At 43.0% G+C, this 10,694-nt stretch overlaps 1 pseudogene; it reads left to right on the forward strand.

The window, feature by feature from the left end:
• Positions 1 to 1,260: 1,260 nt before the first annotated feature.
• LOC110303546 lies at positions 1,261 to 2,192 on the forward strand (annotated as a pseudogene).
• Positions 2,193 to 10,694: the final 8,502 nt, after the last annotated feature.

The raw sequence follows: 10,694 nt of genomic DNA on the forward strand, positions 1-10,694 counted from the left end.
GATGTGTGCCACACAGGTGTGTGTGTGTGTGCGTGAGTGCATGAAGCTTGGAAAACACCAAGGATTCTGCCTTCTCTATCTTATCAGAGGTAGGATCACAAGTGTGTATTTCAACTGAGGCATTAACAGTCTTTTGAGAGAAGGTCTCACTGTGTGTCTTTGGGTATCCTACAACTCACTATGAAGACCATGCTGGCCTCAGACTGACAAAGATTAACCTACCTCTGTCTCTCGAGTGTTGGGACTAAAGGCATGTTCCACGTACTTGGAACACATTAATAGTTTTAAATTGACTGAGTGACTTCAGGATTCCTACATGGCTGCTGGAGAGTTTGAGGCATAGGCAGTTTAACAAAATCAGCTCTAACAGTAGCATCAGCATATACATGTGTGTATATGTTTTTTGTTGTTGTTGTTGTTGTTAACCTAAGCAAGTATCCATGCTCAAATCAGAAGGGAGAATTCTTAGTACTCTTTGTCAGTAGATAGTAAAACTCACTACACTGTGGTAAATGAAGCTCTATTGAGACATGCCATGCACACCTACCCTGTGTTGCTGAGAGCTCTTTTTTGAGCTATCACAGCAGAGGTAAGGAATTGCAATGGGGAGTGTGTGCCTGTAAAACCTAAAATTTTGGCTCTCTATCCCTTTGCAGAAAACATTTGCTGACCCCTGGATTTGTACAGACCTCTTCAAAGCTCTTGGCCAATTTAGGGAAGCTTTGGTTTTGAAACCCAGTGGTAAGCAACATCAGCTTACTTTTGCAGATATGAAACTTAGATCCTAATACTTTCTTCAGCCCTCTCTCAACTCTCCTCCTCCAACTTGGAAAGTGGCCCAATAAGTGAAATGAAACTTGGCCTGATCAGCACTCTTGAGAAAGTGGAAGGTGAAAGTGTTGACATCTGCTTGTATTCTATAGCCCCAACTTCTCTGGCAGCACATGACTTGGTGAAAGTGTTCTGGCCAGCTAGCTAGCTTACATTGTGTAGAAGATTGTCTGCTGTTACCTCATTTTGTTTGGGATTATGTCCATGAAGAGATACAGCTTGATAAAAGATCTGCATCTTTTCCTGAATAATGGCTCTTTTGAGGAATATCTTTTTAAATTTTACTAATTGCAATAATCGTGAGTCTTTGTGTATTTAATATTGATATATAATATATTTAATCCTGATTATATATAAACATATGCATATTTTCAGCTACTTGTTTAAACTTTGACAAAATGCATGTAAAATAAAACTTACGGTACTGATTTTCAGAGACTTGAGCTTAGTACGATGGCACCTTCCAGGAAGCTCTTCGTGGGGGGCCACTGGAAGATGAATGGGAGGAAGCAGTGCCTGGGAGAACTCAGCTGCACCCTGAAGGCAGCCAGTGTGCTGGTAGACACTGAGGTGGGTTGTGCACTGCCAACCTCTTACATTGACTTCGCTAGATAGAAGCTGGATCCCAAGATTGCTATGGCTACACAGAACTGCTACAAAGTGACCAACGGGGCCTTCACTGGGGAAATCAGCCCTGACATGATCAAAGACTTAGGGGTCACCAGAGTGGTGCTGGGGCACTCGGAAACAAGACATGTCTTTGGGAATCAGATGAGTTGATTGGGCAGAAAGTAAACCATGCCCTAGCAGAGGGACTCGCAGTGATTGCCTGTGTCGGGGAGAAGCTAGAGGAAAGGGAAGCTGGCATCACGGAGGAAGTTGTTTTTGAGCAAACCAAGGTCATCGCAGATAATGTGAAGGACAGGAGCAAGGTGGTCCTGGCCTATGAACCTGTATGGGCCATTGGGACTGGCAAGACTGCAACCCCTCAACAGGCCTCGGAAGTACACGAGAAGCTCCAGGGATGGCTGAAATCCAATGTTTCTGATGGGGTAGCTCAGTGCACCCGGATAGTTTATGGAGGTGCTGTGACTGGAGCAACCTGCAAAGAGCTGGCAAGCCAGCCTGACGTGGATGGCTTCCTCGTGGGTGGTGCATCTCTTAAGCCTGAATTTGTGGACATCATCAATGCCAAACCATGGACAATGCCCATCCCTCTACCTGCCTGCATAGTATGGACTAGGTTGCCCAGAAGTTTAGTAACTGCTCCCACTAGTCACATGCTTCTGATGACATCATCTGCCCCATCTTGTGGCTTAATCCACACTGTACCTTCTGGAGTCTTTTACAGTTTTCCATAATGGTTGGGACCAGGCTAATCCCTTTACCACTTACAATGGGTAGAATCAAATATGTCACCAAGGTGGCTTCCTGGGGGAGTAAAAGGACTAGAACTGACTGTCCCTTTAGGCCCTAACAAGTAAAATTGCCTTCCATTGGTTTGGGATGGAAACTCATCGTTGGAACACAGGAAGTGGGCTTCATGTCACTTTGGCCTGTCACTTAGATGGCTTTGGTTCTAGCTTCACTCCCAAGCCTTACTGGATGTCTGAATTTCAGTATACATGAAGGCTGACATCCTTTTACTCTGAGAGGCCTGGGATACACCCCTCCCCCACAGTGCCGAAGCCCTAGTATTGTGTTTGTGAACCATCCTAACATGTAAGGGAAATAAACACCTGGGCCTAAAACAAACAAACAAACAAACAAACAAACAAAGCTTACCATTTTATCTATTTAATCATAATTCATTAATGTTAAGTATATTTACATTTTAAGTACACTTCTTAGCTTGCAAAACAAACCTCATGTCTCCTAAGCAGTTTTCTATTAGTCTTCCCTGCAGGCCCTGGATTCACCATTTTGCATCTGTCTCTTTAAATTTTTATTTGTCACCCTGCATAAGTGGAGCCAAATAGCATCTGTCTTTGAAATTTCAGTTGATTGATTGTTTTGAGAGTTTCATATATGAGTACAATATTTACATAGTTTTACCCACCTCTCTCCTCCATTCACTCCCTCTCAAGTTCATGTCCTCTACTTGAATTACAATTGTGATATCTATCTATCTATCTATCTATAGATAGATAGATATATACATATACATATATACACATGCAATATACATACACATATGTATATATACACATAAAACATACATATACGTATATGTAAAACTTACTAAGTCCAGTTTGTGCTGCTTTTATGTGTGTGTTTAGGGATGATCATTTGGGATCAGATAACCTATCAGAGGGTTCATCCTGGAGAGAGACTGATTCTTCCTTTCTCAGCAACCGTTGGTTATGTGTAGTTCTTCATCTAGGAGTGGGGCCTTGTGAGGTTTCTCCTCTTTTGTCATTGCCTGTTGTGGTCATGCAGCATCTGTCATTTGGTGAGTGACTTATTTCATTTAGCATGTTTTCAATTTTTATCCATATCCAAATCAGAATGTCATTTTCTTTTCCTTCCTTCTTTTCCCCTTTCCTCCCCTTCCTCCCTTCCCTACCTCTCTCCCCTTTTCTTCTCCTCTTCCTCCTTCTCTTCCTCCTTATTTCTTCAACTTTTGAGCCAGAATCTCACCATGACTGTGCAGCCTCAGTTCTCCTGGAACTCATTATGTAGACAAAGCTGACCTTGAACTTACAGAGCTCTATATGCTGGGATACAAGGTAAGTGCCACTACAGCTGGCTTCCCTTCCTTTTTCATAAATACTGGGGATTAGATCCAGAGCCTTCCAACAACCAAGCAATCATTCTACCACTGAGATACTTCCTCAGCCCTGGAAGTTTTTTCTTTTCTTTTTTTAAAGACTTAATAGATGTTGCTTTCATTCACCAGAAGTAATTGTTATCTCAGAGGTTTACTGCTGAATAAACTCACCCTTTCTAGTTATTTCTGAATCCTGGCTGGCTGGTCCAACTCAGCTATTCTGGCTCAACCTCCTCTCCAAGCTAACTGATTCAAACTGCCTTCTCTCGGCTTTTCACTGAATTGATCTGCTTGGGAAAACTGCCTCTGAATTCCACAAACTGGAAGGAACTGCACAAACTCAACTGAACTCCATTGAGCTGTGCTCACTGAACTGCCCTCCTCTCCTGACTCACTCTGTGCTGAGCTTTAGTAGCCTATGTTGTCTGTCTGTTCTTGTGAGAGTTGGTTGTATTCTGTCTCTGACTTAATTCTGCTAAATCTTTCTCTGATTCGTCAATTTGTCTGTCCCTGAGTTAGATGTGGGATCCAGCTCAAGGGAAGGTCCTGAGGCCTGACACTATTACTGAGACTATGGAGTGCTCACAAACTTTCAAACATGGCTGCTAACTTCTACAAACTAACTTTACCTTCATTATTTGGGATTAAAGATGTGTACAAAGGGCATGTCTATAATCCAGCTAGAGGGATTAAACATATGTCATTCCATCTGGATCGCATAGACCTAGAAAGTCTTCGGATGTGATTGCTTGCCAAAGCAGCCATGTTGCTGGATTAAAATTCCTCTACAGAAGAAAGCAATCACAAGTGGGGTGAGTAGGGAGGGAGGGGAGAGGAGAACTTGATCTGGTATTGGATTAGGGAAAAGGACTGAAGCCCTGAGGGCCAGCAGAAAGAATGGAAACAGTCAACCTCAGGAGATAGGAGGTTGAGAGGACCCTACAGAATGCACCAGAGACCTGGGAGGTAAGAGACTCTCAGGACTCAAAGGAAGGGACCTTAGATGAAATGTCTGACAGTAGGGAGAGGAAACTTATACAGCCCATCTCCAGCAGGGAAACAGGGCATCAAAAGAAGGAGAGGGGGACCATCCCACAGTCACATCTCTGACCCATAATGCTTCCTGTCTGAGAGAATTACAGGGATGGAAATGGAGAGGAGCCTGAGGAAAAGAAGGTCCAGCGACAGGCCAAAAGTGGGATCCAGCTCAAGGGAAGGTCCTGAGGCCTGACACTATTACTGAGGCTATGGAGTGCTCACAAAAAGGGACCTGTCATGACTGCCCTCCAAAAGACCCAACAAGCAGTTGAAAGAGTCAGATGCAGATATTTGCACCCAAGCAATGGACAGAAGCAACAGACCCCTGTTGTTGAATTAGGGAAGACTGAAAGAAGCTGAGGAGAAGGGCGATTCTGTAGGAGGACCAGCAGTCTCAGTTAATCTGGACCCCTGAGATCTCTCAAACACTGAACCACCAAACAGACAGCCTACACCAGCTGATATGAGGCCCCCAACACACATACAGTAGAGGACTTCCAGGTCTGTGTTCATTCAGAGATGATGTACCTAACCCTCAAGAGACTGGAGGCCCCAAGGAGTTTAGAGGTCAAGTGGGATGGGGGTTGGGGAGGAGGTATGGGATGTGGAACAGTCAGATGATGGATGGGGGATGGGAGGGGAATAAAATATGGAGTATAAAAAAATTAAAAATTAATTAAAAAATAGAGATGCTACACAAAAGACATTAAAAAATTCTTCTGCAGAATAGTATCCCATATCCCATATCCCATTCTCATTCTCTCTTTCTCTCTCTCTCTCTGTGCATGATGCATTTTGTTATTTAAATGTTCATCTGATGATGGTCACTTGTGTCCTTTCTGTGAATGATGTTACTGTGAACATTGAAGTGAAGTTGCTGTGTTATATGGTAATTCTAGTTTTAATTTTGGAGGAAAGAATTATGTGCACTTTGATCAGACGTGCTCATCTTACCTTACCCTTACCTCCTCCTGATCGACTCTCCCACTTTACAGTTAGTTCTGTCCTCAGAGAAGCTGATCCCATGATAAATGAGAAGTGCAAGAAAGAATGTATTAGGAAAGGGGAGATCCCTGTGAAGGATAAAGATGAGAAACAGGAGTAGTTAGGAAAGTCTTTATAGTGTATTGAAGATCAAGCCAGAGAAAAGTAAGAGGTCTGCATAGGCAGCCTTAGATTTAAGCATGATTTTCATCAGACTGTAGGTAGGCTGGTAGAAGTCTTTGAATCAAAGTTGGAGGAATTCCTGGTTGCACGGGATGGGCTGCTGCTATTATTGATGTCATTGATGGGGGCAGCTGGGGGCATGTAACCTCTGCATGGTGATGAATTCACAGAGCAGCAGCTGGGAGATGTGCTGGTTTGCTTCATGTTGCTGTGATGAACTACTTATTTTGGTTCATGGTTTAATAGTCTTCAGTCTTTTGTCTGCCTCTGTTGCCTTTAGGACTGTGGGGAGACCGTACATCTTGTAGAAGCACGTGAAAGAGGAAACTGCTCATCTAATGGTGACTAGCAAGCATGATAGAGGAAGTCCTGGGTCTCAGCCATTTGTGTCACTCACTTTCTGTCACATTGGACTTAAGAGAGACGAGTTTTACTGAGCTTGTGTTTCCAGAGGATTCAGTGTGTTACACAGGTAGTGTGTGGTAGAGCCCTCCATTGCTGAGGAGGGGGAAAGAGACCATGGGATGGGAGAGAGAATATCAACATTGGTTGACGTCCCTTCCTTTATTCCAACTGAAGCCACAGGCACTCACATCCAGGGTAGGCCTTTATGCCTTAGTAAGTCCTTGTTGGGAACATGTTTATGCCTAGATGTTCCTTAGTTCTATTAAGTTCTATCACTTCCCACTAATGTCATCACCTGGGGTCCAAGATTGTAATACATTCACTCTGGGTGAGAACATATAAACCCTAGACTACAGCATGCAGCTCTTTAGAATGGTACCCACAGTGGAAAGCTGGGTGCTGTGTTTTCATAGCATTGTATTCTCTTGTCTTGTCATCAGGGATATAAACACTTTGTTATTGCAGTTCTTGAACTTGAACTCTGGACTTTCACAGACTACCAATGAGCTACACCCTCGAGATGATGACACACATTTAAAAATATTACTTTTATTTTTAATTTTGTGTCTGTGTGAATATCTGTGTGTCATAAGTACATGTGTGAGCACATGCTCTCGGAGGCCAGAAGGACCTCATGGAGTTACAGGTAATAGTTAAATATAATAACATCATTTCCCCTTCCCTTTCCCCCTTCCAGTCCTTCCCATGTGCCTCTACTTTTTCTTAAAATCATGGTCTCTCTTTCTTTATGATTAACACACACATACACACACACACACACACACACACACACACACTCACCCTCTTTAGTCTCTTTAGTGTTACTTGTATGTATCTGATCTGATTTCAGTGGTTATTTCAATAACCACTTATTATTCGATAACCATTCTGGGACTGATCCCAGGGAAGAGCATTTCTCCTGCTTCCAGCATTCCTTCACTGCCTGTGGGTGCTCTGCCTATAGCTGAGGCCCACGAGCTTCCACTTTTCCCTGTTAGCATGTCTAGTGCCCTCTTTTCCAAATTTAAGGTGCAGGAATTGTGTTGTATAAAATATGGAGCACTTCATGAATTTGTCTGCAGGGGCCATACTAATCCTCCCTGTATCATTCCAACTGTACACACACACGCACACGCACATGAGCACAGGTTCTCACAGAAGTCAGAGGACCTGGAGTTACAGGTGAGACATCTAATGTGAGTGCGGGAAACCTAACTTGATTTTTTTTTTTTGCAAGAGCGGTACCTGGCTCTTTACCACAGAGCTACCTCTCCAGCCCAGTGATAGAGTTCTACAAAACAGAAAACCAGTGATTCTTTAAGTCTATTGTGGTGGTATGGTTCTTCTTTCTCAGTAATAAAAAGCCCAGGTCACTTTCAGCCTGTCATCCAAACCCATGATACCAATGGAACATACCCTGAATGTATGTGCCCTACACTTTTCTGTCACAGGCATTTTGCCTGTATAGTTACCCATCTCTTACACACCCTCTCTTTCTTAATTACACATTTGAAATATTTTCCACTGAATTATAAATCAAACAGCCATATTCATTCTTGAAATGAATCTACTTTGCTAAAGAAACATTATATGAAATTATATATTGAAAACCAAGAAAGATATGAGAATGAATCAGATATGTGTTCTTCCTAGCAAGATTAGAATTTTTCCTGTTTTATTTTATTGTTTGAGAATTCCATAAACATTTCTTGTACATTGTGTTTTGATCAAATCCACCCTATTGCCTTCTCCCTAACTCCTTTCATTTCTACCCACTACCTTTCCCCAAAACCAAGGCACCATGTCTATTCATTGCTGCCAATATGTGCATGGGTCCAGGAACCTCGATGGCAGCAGGGGCAGTTTATCAGGGCCCACATCACTGATGAAAACTGGCACTCTCCCTCTTCCAGCAGTCACCAATAGCTCCTCAGCTAGGGCATGACTTCGAGAGCCCCCTTCCCATCCATGTTGGGATTTTAGCTGGCTCGATCTCCATCTGGTTTTGTGCATGCAGTCACAGCCACTATGAATTCATTTGTAACACGATATTGTTCAGCAATTATGGTGGAAGAGCAGTTGAAAGTGTGTAAGAGCCAGAGGTAGTAGAGGTACAGTGTTTTCTAGATGTACCAGGGCTATAGTACATATGAAAGGCCACCTTCAGCAGTAGGAAAAGTATAGTATGCGTACTATATTAAGAGGAGAGAAATAACAAAATCTGTAAGTAGGATATAGAGAAAATGTAGGAATGTCAAGGGGGAAGATGAACATGATAGCTAAGAAACCCACTTTAAGAAATGGGTGTTAGCCGGGCATAGCGACACATGCCTTTAATTCCAGCACTTGGGAGACAGAAGTAGGCATATTTCTGTGAGACCAGCCAGAGCTACATAGTGGGACCCTGTTCAGGAAAAAAAAAACATAGAAAAAAAGGTGATTATTTAATAATCAGTAGGATGTAGAAAAATGAGGGATGAAGGGAATTCCACATTAAAGATCTAAGAGGATCCTCAGCCAAAATGTCATTTTAAAATGTTTTTAAATTTAGCCCTCACCATAGTGAGTTTTGCTATGACACAGCCATACATATGTAACTGCTCTTTGCTCTTATGCACCTTCTCTTTCTTCTCCCTGGTCTTCTTTCCTCTTCTGCTTTCTATAAAATAATGAAATGTACTTCTAATTCTATGGAGAGAGCCATTGGGGTTAGGAGGAAACAGAAATGGTTTTAGGAGGTAGCATGTTGGGAACAGACCTGCTCTGGGTGTGTGTATGTCAGGGGTCGGGGGGAGAGCTGAGGCAGGGGGCTGACGTTCCTGTCTCAGCTCATTCTGCTTCGATTCTGAGAAGGCCAAATTGCTCCCTCCCTTCCAGCCCACCTTTCTACCTCTCTCACGGTTTCCCTTTCTGCTTCTCCGTCTGTGCCTCATACAACCAGAGAGACCAAGTGAGTGATCAGTATGGAGGGTCCACTAGAGAAGAATAGAATAGCAGAGATGGTTATGTGCACAAAGCATGTCTCGTAGGTGACATAATGTGGGATCGTGGAAAGGCAACTGCGCCAAGGAGATGCTACCTGTTTGTCTCGTTTTGTTTTATGGGTCAGTTTTACCTTAAGCCCCATGGTGAGCAGGGCTGAGGGTCTACACGCCTTTTCTTCCACAGCGAGGAGAGGCTGGGGAAGAATACCTCCATTGTGTGGAGCTGTCTGAAGATTTATTTTTCCCCCCTCTAGAGAAGACAATTGGCATCCAGGAAGTGGTCAGGACTGAGAGGCAGGAGAGGTGGCTTCAGTTCATGCTCACCCACCATCTGTGTGTCCTTTGGGCTAGATTCTTGACCCTCAGTTTCTTTCCTGGTGAAGGAAACACCCTGCCATTTATTCTAGAGAAAGTGACTGTTTTAGGGAAACTGGAAATCACTGACAAAAAAAACCCAGTACCTCTTGTTTTGCTTTATCACCCTAAAAGAGAAAATCTCTGTGAACCTTCCAGTTTGCTGTTTAGAAACTGAAGAAGGGAAGGAACCGAAAGGGAAAGGTTACCTCCCTGTTTCTCTCCGGGACCCATCAAGATATCTCTGCCTCTAATAATCATCTGGATAGAAATTTCCATCTTAGCCCAAAGCAGCTCAACCTGGTTTTAACTAATCCCCCCTCTCCCTTTTCTTTTGTATTCCTCTAAGTCAACAAGAGGACCTGGACGAGTCAGACACTGTGTGGGAAGATTGGAGAAAAGAAGGAAGGTATGGAAACCACCAGAGATGGAGATAAGCTGAACATCCTGGCAAGTTGTCACGGTGTATGGCTCATGCAGAAGTAAGCAGTTGGGAAGGTAGTTTGCAGACTGGTTTTAAATGCTTCATCTAATTGCAAGCAGCTGCCGATTAGCAGAGCTTGCCCAACTGTTTTCAATTCAGTGGTGATGGAGAGAATGAGCCTTGTAAGGGAAACTGGTAGGGCGGAGTGTATGCAAAGAGCTGCTTACACTTTTTCCAGAGGTCACAGAGTGCAGTAACTACTAAGGGACACTCTCTAAAACCACTGCAGGCCTTCAGGACAACCTCACCACCATTTCTCGAGTTTGGCGGGAGGCAAGCTTCCCTGTTAGCCGTATTCCAGAATGATTTGGGGGGCATGATTCATCAATAGCTAGATTTCATGCCAGTTCAGAAGCAATTGTTTTCTGATGGGGCAATAAAATCACAATGAGAGGTAATAATATCTTTTAAGTGTCTTCTTGGATCGTTTCATTCTTAAAATTAAAAAAATAGGAAAGAGTAGAAATGTTTTCATAAGTCCTCTATAATTATGGGACCTGCTACCCAGGACTCAAATTGATGAATTTCCTGGAAGATAGTTTGAGCATCCAAATTCGTCGAGCTTTTCCCTTCTTCAAAAAAAGGTTCTTAATCTTTACTCGGTTATTTTACTAGACTTCATTTCTTGTCATACATTTTAAATAGGCATTTTAATGTTTCT

The sequence above is a fragment of the Mus caroli genome, chromosome 10 (assembly GCF_900094665.2).
Source record: "Mus caroli chromosome 10, CAROLI_EIJ_v1.1, whole genome shotgun sequence".
Lineage (NCBI taxonomy): Eukaryota > Metazoa > Chordata > Mammalia > Rodentia > Muridae > Mus > Mus caroli.